The sequence below is a fragment of the Harpia harpyja genome, chromosome 14 (genome assembly GCF_026419915.1).
Source record: "Harpia harpyja isolate bHarHar1 chromosome 14, bHarHar1 primary haplotype, whole genome shotgun sequence".
NCBI lineage: Eukaryota > Metazoa > Chordata > Aves > Accipitriformes > Accipitridae > Harpia > Harpia harpyja.
This window is the reverse complement of record NC_068953.1, coordinates 15,857,255-15,869,966: the sequence shown is the minus strand read 5'-3', so window position 1 is coordinate 15,869,966 and position 12,712 is coordinate 15,857,255. Positions and strand designations below refer to the sequence as shown.

The 12,712-nt window shown below is 51.8% G+C and overlaps 1 protein-coding gene across 3 annotated transcripts in view; it reads left to right on the top strand.

Annotated features, from left to right (window-relative positions):
• Positions 1-12,712, top strand: part of FRMD5 (FERM domain containing 5) — a 118,132-nt gene that overhangs the window by 68,533 nt on the left and 36,887 nt on the right. The window contains exon 1 of one of the 3 annotated variants that reach the window (XM_052807584.1): positions 3,771-3,843. The exons of the other annotated variants lie outside the window; for them this stretch is intronic. The gene's annotated coding sequence lies outside the window, so the exon portion shown is untranslated. Of the gene's footprint in view, positions 1-3,770; positions 3,844-12,712 lie in introns of those variants that run through there. 3 annotated transcript variants of the gene reach the window in all.

Genomic DNA, 12,712 nt, shown 5'->3' with positions numbered 1-12,712 from the left:
GCCGGACGGTGCTGCCCACCCTTGCCAGCTGCCACGGAGGGGCTGGCTGGTCTGTGTGCCATGGGGCCTGCTGCGCTGCTGCATCCCTGCAGGGACATGGCCCTCGGTCCCTCGGAGGTGACTCTGGGGGCAGATTCCCCTTCCAAAGGTCTCTGTCCTTTGTCTTTTTTATATCCCAGTGCTGTCCAGCAGCATCTGCCTGAGCTCCCCCCTTGGCCAAGCCATCCTTGTTGGTGGTGATGAGGACGCTGGCAGTGGGATGCAGGTTGAGCGTGTTTGCTTCCGCCCATCTGAATCCCCCCAGACTGTGCTCACTGAGCAAAGCATCCCTCGCTCAGGGAAGGGGAGAGGAGAGCAGGCAGTAGCACGGCTCCTGGTGCTGCTTCCCCAGTGCCCGCAGCATGCTGGCTGGGCGAGGGGCTGCCCCAGAGCAGACTGATGCTGGCACAGCCTTCACTCAGCCCCCTTTTTGGAAAGAGGGCTCACAGCAGCATGTTCCCCCAATTTCTGCTTTTCTAGCCCCATGAGAGGCTGCTCTCACCAAGGATGGACTCTAAAAGAGATTGCAGGTACTCTTTGCGCAGTGCCCAGCATGTTATCTGAGGTTTATTCCACAGTGTTATTGGTAAAATAACGTTGTCATCGTGGAGATTTACATCACGCAGTGCTTGTGTCTGTATCTCATTTTCTGCTGAAGACAGCATCAGATTTATTGGAAAGTTTCCGCTGTCTGCCCCTCTATTAGTGTGGATCATTTACACCTTAAAATGGCTCTCCTCCCTCTCCCTAGGAAATCACCTTTTGGGAGGATTAAGAATCTTGCAGTCAAGTGATAGCAGTGGTTATAAAAAAAAGTCGTCTTTGTTAATATTCAGTGAGCAATGCGATGTCTCTGAGGACAAAGATCTTCCCATCGCTGGGTAAATCAGAGTTCATTATCATGTTAATCTGACTGATTACAGTCTCCCCAAAGGATTCCACATATGGTCTTTTCTGTAACACAAATAAGATCTGTTTTGCCTTAATCACAAGGCTTGCTCATGTCGCTTCCTTTCCTGACGATCTTTATTCTTGAGGTGCAATTCAGGGAGATTTAAATATTAATTGCTTTTGAACCTGCTCTTAGTTTTGTTTCTGAATTGGGGTTTTGAACTTCTACCTTGTGCTTGGATTCAGGATTTGCTCTTATTTTTTGTTGGTTTATTTCGGTTCTGTTTTTAAGTCTGTAGGAGCATGAGCTGTACTCCCTTCCCTCCATCCAGGACACTGTGCAGGTGAACGTCTTATTTGGGAAATAATTTGGGGGGAAGCTGTAAACCTTGGCATTGGTCTCAGTGGAGGAGTGGGGTACATGTCTGGCTCATGGGTTTTATTTGCTTACTCAGAGGTCTTACAGGTGCTGCTGGCCCAGGGCTTTAGTCTAACATCTCACACCAAATTATTTCAGTGGCTTACACAACACGATAGCAAGGGTTTGGGGACACTTGTGGAGTACAAACAAATTAAACAGCTTGTTCCATCTTCCTGGGCACACTGGGATGCTCGGGCTTGTCTGCAGCAACATCCCCAGACATGATGCTCAGAGGGGAGTGTGAAGGAAGAGCTCGGCTGGACTGTGGCTTCGGTAGGTGTTTCGGTAATGCTCGCCCCGTGTTTCTTCCAATGCCTCACTTTGCTTTCATGAAAAGTAAATTTTTTATGAACCATTTATACTTCTCTTTCTTTTCTCCCATGAGCTTTTTGCTGGAAGAGAAGCAAGCTTCTCCGCAGGAATGTTGCCAAGAAAACCGGAGGTGCCTGGGTTTCTGGTTGTGGGTAGCCCACATGGATTTTTATTTTTGTTGTTTGTTTTATTTTATTTTTCATTGGCTATGTGTGCAGTAGCATTGACCACAAAGTGCAGAGCTCGTTCCCGTGAGGTCTGGAAGACGATGCTGCTTCAAAAGGGAGATTCCCTGCGGGACCTTGCAAATCCTGGTCCATCCGCCCTTGCCTCAGGGCTGCCTCACGCCTGGTGTCCCAAGGGGCTTTCACAGCACCTCTGCACCTCTTTGAGGGTTCCAGGGGTGTAAAGGAGAGGGTGCTGCTTAGCACAGCCGATGTGATTGCTGTCCTTTCTTCTGCAAGCTGCTTCTTAGTTTTGCAAGGTCTGACCCAGCTTTGCTGAAGTCGGAGGATGCGGAGCCAGAGCTGACAGTTCTGGGATCCTGTGGGAATACGGGGCTCGCGGCCAAGGAGCAGTTACCAGTTTGCACTGGTCCCAGAGCTACTCTACAGCCAGCGCGACTGCCAGGTACAAATGCAAAATTTCAGGTACAGCATTACTTGACACAAACCATGTGGCATCTAATACTGCTTTGCAGATCAGAGGTCACCGAGACTTCAGTTGTTCCTTGTCTGAGTTTGGAAGTGCAGCCATCCTGTTCGCAGAAGCAAACCCAGGCAGCTCTGCCCTTTGCTGGGTCATGTAGCCATTGCAAGTGAAGCTGTTGCTAAAGCATTTTTAGTTCCTAGACTTCCATGAAAACTATCTCTTTCTTGTATGCAGCAAATAGGGCTTACTTTCTGACAAGGCAGTATTCCTCATCAGATGATTACTATGAACGTGTTTATCAGCCTCTAAATAATACATACCAGAATTAGTTGCACCAAGAATCTTTTGCGTGCTAATGGAAAAAGACTGCCAATTTAAACAAGAGCACACGTGGAGCCGCTCCAAGATTGCATGAATGAAAAAAGTGAGTTTGAGTTATTGGAAAAACCAGTTTGGTTTTATGGAGAGAGGTTTTCAATGCCTCTAAATTATAGACTTATAAATTCTAAATTTAATTCATAAAAGTTACATGGTAGCACTAAGTAGCAAAATGTAAGGTGACATGTCATCAGTCACTGGGACTTAATGTATGGATTGCTCAAGAGCTGTGTTCAGGGCTGAAGGGTGCTTTGTGCATCCTCTTGAAGGCTCTGCGGCAGGACCTGTGCTGATGCCAGCGAGGATCTTGCCGTTCCAGGTCATGATTAGCAGATGGGGATGTCCTGCCTTGCACTGACTGATGTTGGGATGGATGGAGGAAATGATATTTCTGGTGATGAAAGAAATCACTAATTCAAAGTGATGCTGGGGCTCTAGGTTAACCCCCTGGGTGTTCAGGGGAAACAAGGAAAAAACTATTTCTTGCCTTTAAATGAGTCAGAGCAGTAGATTCTTCACAAAATAAAATGTCAGTACCTCAGACTTTGCAGAACAGAATCTTTTTTTCTTACCCCCAACCGCTCATGTTCAGGTTTTCCATTGCCATGTTGACACCGTGATGCTATGAAGCCCTCGTAGATGAGTGTGGCTGCAGTGTCACCAGGCTCTGCGATGGCCACAGGAGTGGGGGAGCCCCAGCCCCACCTGATTTTGGTGGCAGCTTTGCATGAGAAAAGGCTGTGGCTCCAGGGTCCCTGGATTAAACCTCCGGTGAGCCCATGGACCAGCAGAAAGCCAAAACAGCTTCGTGAGGATGACCCACGGGCTGAGCGTTTCGCATGGTCTGAACTCCTCTGCTGCCATTTTTGCATTATTCTGAGGCAAAACAGTCCTTCCAGTGAGCCAAGCAGCCCAACTGAAACGTTAGCGTCCAGCTTTTACCCTGCTTGGGCCTCCTGCTCTTTGCTGCAAGGGGACAGAAATTATTGTTCCCGTGGGCACTGCTCTGGCCAAGGCTTCCTCCTGCTCACCAGCTCCTCTGCGACCTGGGGCTGGGGAGGACAGCATGGGTCTCTGTGGGTTTCCCTGCCCGGTGGTGGCTGTGTCATCCTGAACCTCACTGCTGGGTCCTGCCTCCTTCACACTCAGCTGTGAGTAACCTGTCCTCATCCTTTAATTTTCTAGATAAAATAGTGTTCCTCTGCCCCATCCCCAGCTGGGGGAAGGGATGCAGCTAAAGCTGGTTTTAGGAAGATGCATGAGTAAAAGCAAAGATTTCCCAGAGAGTGGTTCTCTGCTTTTCAAATGAGCTGATGAGTGACTGCGAAAGCAAAGTCTGGAATTGCTCCCGCTTTGTCTCGTCAGGACCTGAGGGGCTGAGGTTTGGTTCGGTTCTGATCTGGCACTTACCGAAGAGCCTGGATGTGCTATGTTAGTGTGTTGGGCTTCCCGGCAAGGTGAGATCCCGGTAAGATCCCCTGGTAATGGCTTCACACACGGACCCGCTCGAGTCCTGGGTGGCTGCCCCAGGGACGCTGCAGAGGACTTGATGCTTTAATCAGACACTGCTGCAGTTTGCTGCCTATGCTGCCTTCAGCCATTATACCCAGCAGAGCTGGGTGAGATCCATCGAGTCACAAAAGACCCTATTTCCAGCAGAAGCACCCCCCAGTGACGCAAAGCAAGGGGAATGCAATTGCTTTAGAACGTGGGCGCAGGAGAAGTGCCCATCGCGGGTTTCAGCGGGTGCCATGTGCATGTCGGGAGCAGCAGCTCCAGGCGAGCGTGTGCCAGAGCAGACCACCCAGCTCCCGCAGCCCTGAGTCCCGGGAGCAGCACCCCAATGGAGAGCTTGGGGTGAGCCAGCTGAATTCTCTGTCCTTTTAATAGAGCTTGTCCAGATTGTGCTAAAAATAAGTAGAAGTAACAATGGAGTTTTCATTTAAAAACTAAATACAGCTCCGAGACTCAGATGTCACAGGGGACGCAGAATGCCATTGCTCGGTATTAACTTACTTCCCTGGCATATAGTACCAACTCGGGGCTTTGGCAAAGAGAACGTTTCCCTGCTCTAGGTTTCCTTTGCAGAAATGAGGCTGCTTGAGATCTCAAGCACAGCTTGGATTTCTTCTGAAAAATTCACCACTACCTCTTGACATTGGTCTTTAAAGCTGGCTGTGAAATCGGCCCAAGCAGAAATACAGCCCTTGTTGTGGGATTGTTGGGTAAGGTGATGCGGAGGTCCTGATGCAGGGGGTCCCACTGGGGGAGGGTCTCCTGTGCTCCTTCACTGGCTGGTCCTTTCCTCACACACCCCTGGGTGACGTGCAGCCTTGTTGCCACCTCGCTGCTCACCTTGCCTGCTTTACTGCAGCCCATCTGGAAACTGCAAGTGACTGCAGTGCTTGTTAGGATTATTTTAAGAAATTACTTCTTTATTTCTCTTTAATTTTTAAAAATCCCCTGTATTTAATCCATGATAAATATTTGAATGGTGTTAAACTCACCATTCTGGCAGAAACTCGTGCTGTGCTTGTTCTTAACTGTGACTGACTGAAGAATATTTTGCTGTGAGAAGAGCAAACAGATGGCCCTGTTGCCAGCACCGAGGCAGCAGGATTGGAGCCTGGAGAGGAGACATTTCTGATGGAACTGCTTGGCTTTATTTTATTTTGTGTAAAACACAGTAGCTGGTGGTCACTAGCAGCCCTGTCCGTGCTGCCCGGGGTCTTGTGTGTGCTGGCACTGACAGCCCTCGGCTCCCGCAGCTCCGGTGCCTCCATCCGTGCCTTTTCAAGGAGCCAGAGTGGGCAGGCACAAGGGAGCTGCTGAACTGGGAGAGATGGGACTCAGCAGCAAGGTGCCTTTTGCCCAGCCAGGCTCTATCCCAGCACCCCGGAATCAGTGCCGGGGAGGATGGGGACAGCTGTGCAGCATCGATCTCACTGGGGTCTGCACTGCCTCTGCAGTGCAGAGGGTGTGGGGACGAGCCACCCTCACTGGGGATGTGGGATGGGGGAGGACAGCATTGCTTTCCTGTTTCTTTGCTCTGTTTTCAGCAAGATCCTGCTCCAAGCTGAGAAAATGCCGGGGCTGTGGGGATTGTGCCTGGAGAGCTGCAGTGCAGGCGTCAGTACTGGGCTTTGTAAGGTTAGGGGAAAGTACAGAGCAAGTTTTCCAAAGCCCTTGGGAGTGCAGAGTGTCAGGAAAACTTCCTCATCAAATGAGGAGATAAAACCTCACCAAATGCAGCAGTGAGGTATGGACAGGGTTACAGCCATGTCGGTTTACTTGCTGGGAAGCTGGTGTGCTCTAGAGGGGTAAGTCCCCGATTATGCTGTAGGATTTAAAAACGTGCTGAACTGCTGTCCCACAGCGGATTCTTTCCTAAATGGGGACATAAGCAGAAATATCAGTGGCCGAAGTTCAGTGATGGAGAGCCATGAAGGACCTTTCGCATACGCTGGTATGTCAAAGGTTTTTAAAAACCTGTTTGTGGATTAAAACAAGGAATCGATAATCTGGAGTTTAAGGCTCCAAGAGCCACTTCATTAGTAACTTTCCTTTTCAAAAGCTTTATGAACTTCTAGAGCAAACTCCCTGGATAAGTCTTGAAGACAGAAATTACTGTGTCAGCTAGGAAGAAGGATTACAGATAACAGGGAATTAATACTGAAATGCATATGCTATAAATATAACAGGATTACATTCAAGTGTTATGTAAAACCCCTTTTCCTTACTCTGAGTCTCCTCTGGTGGGCAAGGTAACCGTGGGCTCCGGCACCAAGTCTCCGGGGGCTGCAGTGTGCGGTGGAGCAGGTGGGAGTTGGGGCTATCGAGGCACTATTCTGCATTTCCCACTTTGCTTCTTGCTTGCAGCTGCCATTTGCTCATCAGGTGACTCTGCTTCTGTTACCACCTTTGAAAGGGCTTTTTGTGTGCGTTTCATGGAGACCTGTTTGTTTGGCGCATGTGAAAATTCCTGGTGGCCCAGGGCAGGGTGGGCTTGCTCAGGTCTGGGCAGCAGTGCATCCTCAGCACCTTGCCGTTGGGGGCCGGTGCCCCTCGGGGTCCACGGGTCCCTGTTCCAGGTCCTCCCCAGCCATCTGGTTCTCCATGGCCTTTTATCCTTCTTTTCCCCCACACTGGGCCTGCCTTTGGAAGCCATCCACGGCATCCCCCCAAGAAAAATCATTCCCCTCTAGCCCTTACCCCTCCATCTCTTCCCAGTTGCTGTGGTGGGGCCGGCATCCCTGCGGCAGCTGGGCACTAGCCTGCGGCTCAGAGGTTTGGCTGGAAACGTGCCTGTGCTCACCCCTCTCCTCCATGCTGCACTGGGCTGCTCGTGCCCAGGCCTCATTCCCCACTGGGTCTTCTCAGAAACCAAGGGACCATTCCTGGGAACGGTCCCTTGGCACTCTCCTGAAGTCCTAGCTTCACTGATGGCTCTGAGAGTGTCTTCCCAGGGGCTTTTTATGACACTGAGGCTCCTTGGTGTTGTGAAGTCATTTCTCAAAACAGGGTGTAAGCTCCTGCCACAGCACATTGGAGCATGACAGCCTTTTGCTGAGGTCTTGCTGCTAGCCATGTTCTCCATGTGTTTGAGTCGGAGATGTCATGGGCAGGGTGGGTGACCCCACGCCACCCCTCCCCGCAGTGGGCGCCTGGTGCCCTGCTTATGCGTATCAAGTGCATTAGCTGGTGCAATAGCAGCAAAGTAGCCAATAATAATAAATTCTTTCTGTGGTAATGGAGCAGGGCACAGGGAGAGGGATGGGGGGACAGGGCAGGAGCTGCAGGAGGAAGGTCTCAGCACCTGCACGGGAGCAGTGGACGGTGGGGGAGCTGCACGGTGCTCTGCCCTCCTGCCCCATTGGGGAGTGTGCTGTCCTCCTCGGGGACGCCCGGCTGACATTGGTGGGGGACCCTCCGGGCCAGTGCTGAGGCTGCTCCTGCACCTCCGCAGCCCCTTCTTGGGGGGGCCATTGGGAGAGAGGGGTCATTGCAGGTAACGCACCCCGTTAGAGCCTTGCAGGCTTGGACACTCTGCTCCAGGTGTAGTCACGGATTTCTGAGCTGCTTGTTCTCTGTCTGGAGATGAATATTCTCAGGCATGTTTTTGTCCATTTCCTCCTCATACCACAGCTCAGATGAGACGCGGGCTTACCCTGAGGGCTAAGACAGCTCTGCTAGGGGAATTTCGCCCTGCCTGCAAAGTGAACAGCAACTTTTTCTGAGGGATAATAAATCCCAGGCTCATAGACTAAAATGCCGAATTTTGAAAATGAAGCATTTAAACCACAATATTGCAATAATCAAATTGCTAGCGAAAATCTCTCATGTTGGTAGTGAAGCTGGTGGTTCTTTGATCTCTCCCAGCTCAGATGTTGCTGCCAAAGAGACTTAAGCTTAAACTTCACTTTGTAAAATAGACTTCTTTTGACGGTTTCCTTTAAAAAATAATCTTCTCCTAAGCTCAGGAAGCAGGGAGGAATGGCCAGCCCCACAATAAGATTTCCAAACCAAATAGCGCAGAAAGGAGCCGCTTTCAACTGCTGCTATTTCTTCTGTAAATCCTGTGCTTAATCTGCAGAGTGGCTGTGGGGTAATTCGTCATTTCAGCTCCAGAAGTGCAAACATTGCAGTGAGGCTGGGGCTCCGGCAAGGTTGAGTTGGGGCTGGTGGTGGCCAGTGCTGCTCCGGGTGAGCAGAGTTTTTCTGTAGCCCTGGGGCTGGTCGGGTTCCCTCGACCACAGGCTCAGCGTGCCGCTGCTTGCCGGATCCCGGCCGTGTCATGGCAGGAGAGCTGGGACACAAGTGGCACTCTGCAAACGGCCAAACCACAGGCGGTTGATGTGGGAGGTCAGCCCAGTAGGTTGCAAAGCCCTAGTGCCTCTCTTCAGCTCTGTTCCTGCTCCTCACCAGTTCTTTTTGGCCACATCTGTGGAGCAGATCCAGCCCTCCCCAGGCACTGGGGCTTCGAGCCCGGTCAGATGGGCTGCTCGGGGCTTTGAACCCCCTTCCTGCCCTGAGCCGCTGGAGCCCTGGCTCGGTGCAGCTGCCTGGCACTGCCAGAGCCGCGATGCTGGGCGCTGCAGAGGAGAGGTGCCCGCCAGTTTGTGTGGAAGGAAACACAAAATTATTACATGGGAGGGAAGAGGGAATCTTATTACGCAGTTTGGAGTGACCTGAGATGGCTCTCAGGGGTGGTTGATTGGGCCAAGGTGCAGCAGAGCCATCACCGCTGCTCACCAGCTTTTCCCAGCCCACATTGAGCAGCTTTGAACTTGTCTGTGCCTCTGGGCATCTGACCTGCTCCTCTCCCCCTGTGCACTGGGAGATGTGGGATGCCTTGCAGCTTCTGCTGATGTATTTTCCTTTTTCCCCTGGCAGGAGGTAGAAGGGCCCCAGCCCCTCTGTTTTGCTCCCAGCCCCCCTGCAGCCTGTGGCCATGGGAATTTCTTCCCTGCCATGCAAGGCATGTATCATGGCTGCTTGAATAACGCGAACGATCCCCCACTGCTTCTTTCGATCTGGAGCGAGTACACTTCCAGCATCCCCCCGTGACTACAGCTCGTGCTCACCTGCCTTGCAAAGCCTTGGCTGTGAAGTGAACACAGTGGTTGTGGGGTTCAGCTGCTCTCGGCAGCCCCTTGTGCTTTGCTGGGCTCCCGCCCCCACCATCGTCCCCTTCCTGGGGACCAGCCCCTTCACCGGCTGGGGCAGGACCTTCACAAGGAGCCCTGCAAAGCGTGAGCCAGTCTGGTTTGGTGCTGCTGAAGTTTTGCAGTATGAGCACACTGAAGGAGACGGGAAGAGCTTGCCTGCTGAGATATTTCTGAGATGTCCCGCACTGCGAGACTGCTGGGTGAGGCGATGGTGGAGCGGGTATGTGGTACCCAACCATTGCCTTCCCCTTGTAAGAAGCACATTTAAGGTTGGCTGATGGGGTTTTTCAGCAGACACGTCACTGTGCACAGGGCCATCGGCAGGACCTGGCTGGCTGTCGGCAGGCTGTGGGAAGGGGCCAGGCTGGTGAAGGGGCTGGTTGTGCTCAGCCTCATCGTGGAAATTGGCCTTGCTCGTCTGGCACTGGTTGTGGAGATGGCAGGTTTGGGTGGCAGTGGTGCTCAGGCTGATATGGGAAGCTTACGCTCTTACATGGCTTTGGGCTTGATGCTGTGTGATACCTGATTAAGAAACTGGAATGAAACAAAAACGTCATGGCACATGGTAAATAGTTTAAAAAATAGCTTTGCTACCAGTTTCCACAAGCAAAACTTTAGGACAGACTAGGGTCTCATCCTGCAATGCAAAGCTGTCCCTTGCCGCAGCGAGTTCACAGCTCCAGAGCATGGCTGGGGCATGCAGACGCGCTGCCCGAGAGCTGCCGTGCTTGGCAGGGTGGGGAACGCTCCTGCCTAAAATGAGGCACACCATTCATTTATAGATGAGCTGCTATTTTTATATATCTTTTTCTTTTTTTTTAGCTGTGTATGACCCTAGTTTTGGCTGAGGAGCTTAGAAAAGCTAAGAATGCAAGGTTACTTTAATCTTCTTAAAGTTTAAAAATCATCTGGGATTCATCTGTTTGATAGTGCTGGAGGCACTTATCTCCCTGTAGAAACCTTGTTTCTGTTTTGCAGTAGGTCCTGAAAAACTCTTTTGCAGTAATGGGTGCCAAATTGCAACATTCTGCACTTTTCATCTTGGGAAACTTTACAGATGCTGACGCTCCGCGTGGCGAGGTGCTCGGCAGCTCCTCTGCACCGTGCCAGGAAGGGGCACCACGGTGCTGGGCTGGCAGCATCCTTGCTGCCATGGTGCAGGTCTAGGGCCAGATGGGTCCTAACCAAAGTTTTGTTGAGCTCTGTTGAGAAGCAGACCCTGCAGTCCTTGGCATAGGCAGGTTTCTGTCGCTGAGTTTTGGGACAGGTGTGTTTGCTACTGGAAAATCCTGGCAGGATCTCCCTGCCATCGGCACAGTGCCGTCTTTCTGTCTCCCTGTAAAAAGGGACCATAAAACTCCCTGGAAGAGCTCGTTCCTGAGGCCACTGATGAACCCATCTCCTCCCCGAGCAGAAAGCAGTAAATCTCTGTGTGAAGCTGTTGCTGACACATTAATGCTCCTCAGGTACCTCGTAAAGATGCTGCGGGGCTGGACGGCTCTAAAGCACTTTATAGAGGAGCAGTGCAGGTAGCAATGGATTCCCGGAGCCAGCACCAGTCCTCTCTCCTGTGGCAGCGTCCCCCTCCGCAGGGTTTGTTCCTCATTGTCCTGGTTTCAGCTGGGATAGAGTTAACTGTCTTCCTAGTAGCTGGTACAGTGCTATGTTTTGAGTTCAGAGCGAAGAATGTTGATAACACTGATGTTTTCAGTTGTTGCTCAGTAGTGTTTAGACTAATGTCAAGGATTTTTCAGCTTCTCATGCCCAGACAGTGAGAAAGCTGGAGGGGCACAAGAAGTTGGCACAGGACACAGCCAGGGCACCTGACCCAAACTGGCCAATGGGGTATTCCATACCATGTGATGTCCCATCCAGTATAGGAACGGGGAAGTGGGGGGCAGGGATTCGCCGCTCGGGGACTGGCTGGGTGTCGGTCGGCCGGTGGTGAGCAATTGCACTGCGCATCATTTGTACATTCCAATCCTTTCATTATTGCTGTTGTCATTTTATTAGTGTTATCATTATCATTATTAGTTTCTTCTTTTCTGTTCTATTAAACCGTTCTTATCTCAACCCACGGGTTTTGCTTCTTTTCCCGATTTTCTCCCCCATCCCACTGAGTGGGGGGGAGTGAGTGAGCGGCTGCGTGGTGTTTAGTTGCTGGCTGGGGTTAAACCACGACACTCATCCAGCTCCTCTCCTCCATGGGAGAGACCCCCCCGGTTTGGCCAGGCGGCAGGAGGGGAGCGCACCCAGGCAGCTGCCGTGCCCTGGTGGGTGGCAGGCAGGGCTGGCAGAAAGGAGCAGAGCAGAGCCTGCACCCACGGCTACAGATAAACTCATGAACGGCAGCATGTGCGTGGGGCTGGATGGCCATGGCATGTTCCCAGGAGGATTTGCGCATGCCACCCGAGGGTGCGGGGAGGCTGGGTGGGCGCAGGGCAGCGAGCCAGGCTGAGCGTGGCTGTTGCGGCTGTTGCCACGAGTGCAAGTAGCTGTATCTCAAGGCAATGTGTTCCCCTGAGCCTTTCCAGCCCTAAATCAGTCTTGTCCCAGAGTCTGTCCCTGAAGTCCACCCGCTGCCCTGACAAGCTCAGCCAGTCTGCAGAAGTCCAGCAAGGCTATGAGTTGGAGTACTGGGACGTGCTGGGGGCTCCAGGGAGCCCGCAGAAACAGGGAGTGCCATGAGAACTGGTCCCAATGACATCCCAGCACCCTTGGACGAGATCGGGTGTGAGGGAGGACACAGGATGTGAGCTGAGCTGAGGGGGGTCAGGCCCCCCGACGGCATTGCCCCACGCTGCCACACTGCCCTGCAGCCCTGAAACCATTTGGGTTTCGCTCGTGCTTTGGGGCGATGCATGGCGCGGCTGCAGGGACCATCACAGAAAAATTTGGGTTTGAGATTTTCTGCCTGCCTATGCCATAATGCAGCCTTCTGCGAGCAGTGGCACATCTTCATCTCATTTAACACGAGACTAGGCAAAATTAGGGACTATTATGAGTCAGAACAATTCGGTGTGATACGTCACAAGTGACTGGCAATCCATGTTATCCTCGGCAGATCTGCGCTCGAAGCAGCAGCCAGTAGCACAACATAAGCACGGTGCTGCTGGCTCCTGGCACAGCCGCTGCACTGCCTCTGCAAACCAGCCTCTGCCGGGAACGCTCCTTACTGTCCTGCTCAATTGCACAATTGACATTAATAACGGTAATGCACCACCCTACAGCATCCAGATGTGTCTGGACATGCTGCTATGCTTATCTGCAGTTCCTCAAGTTTTTATATGTAACGGAAGTTTAAGACAGAAAAAAGTTATTAGCAGGTGTTAGTATTTGGCAGCAAATAACT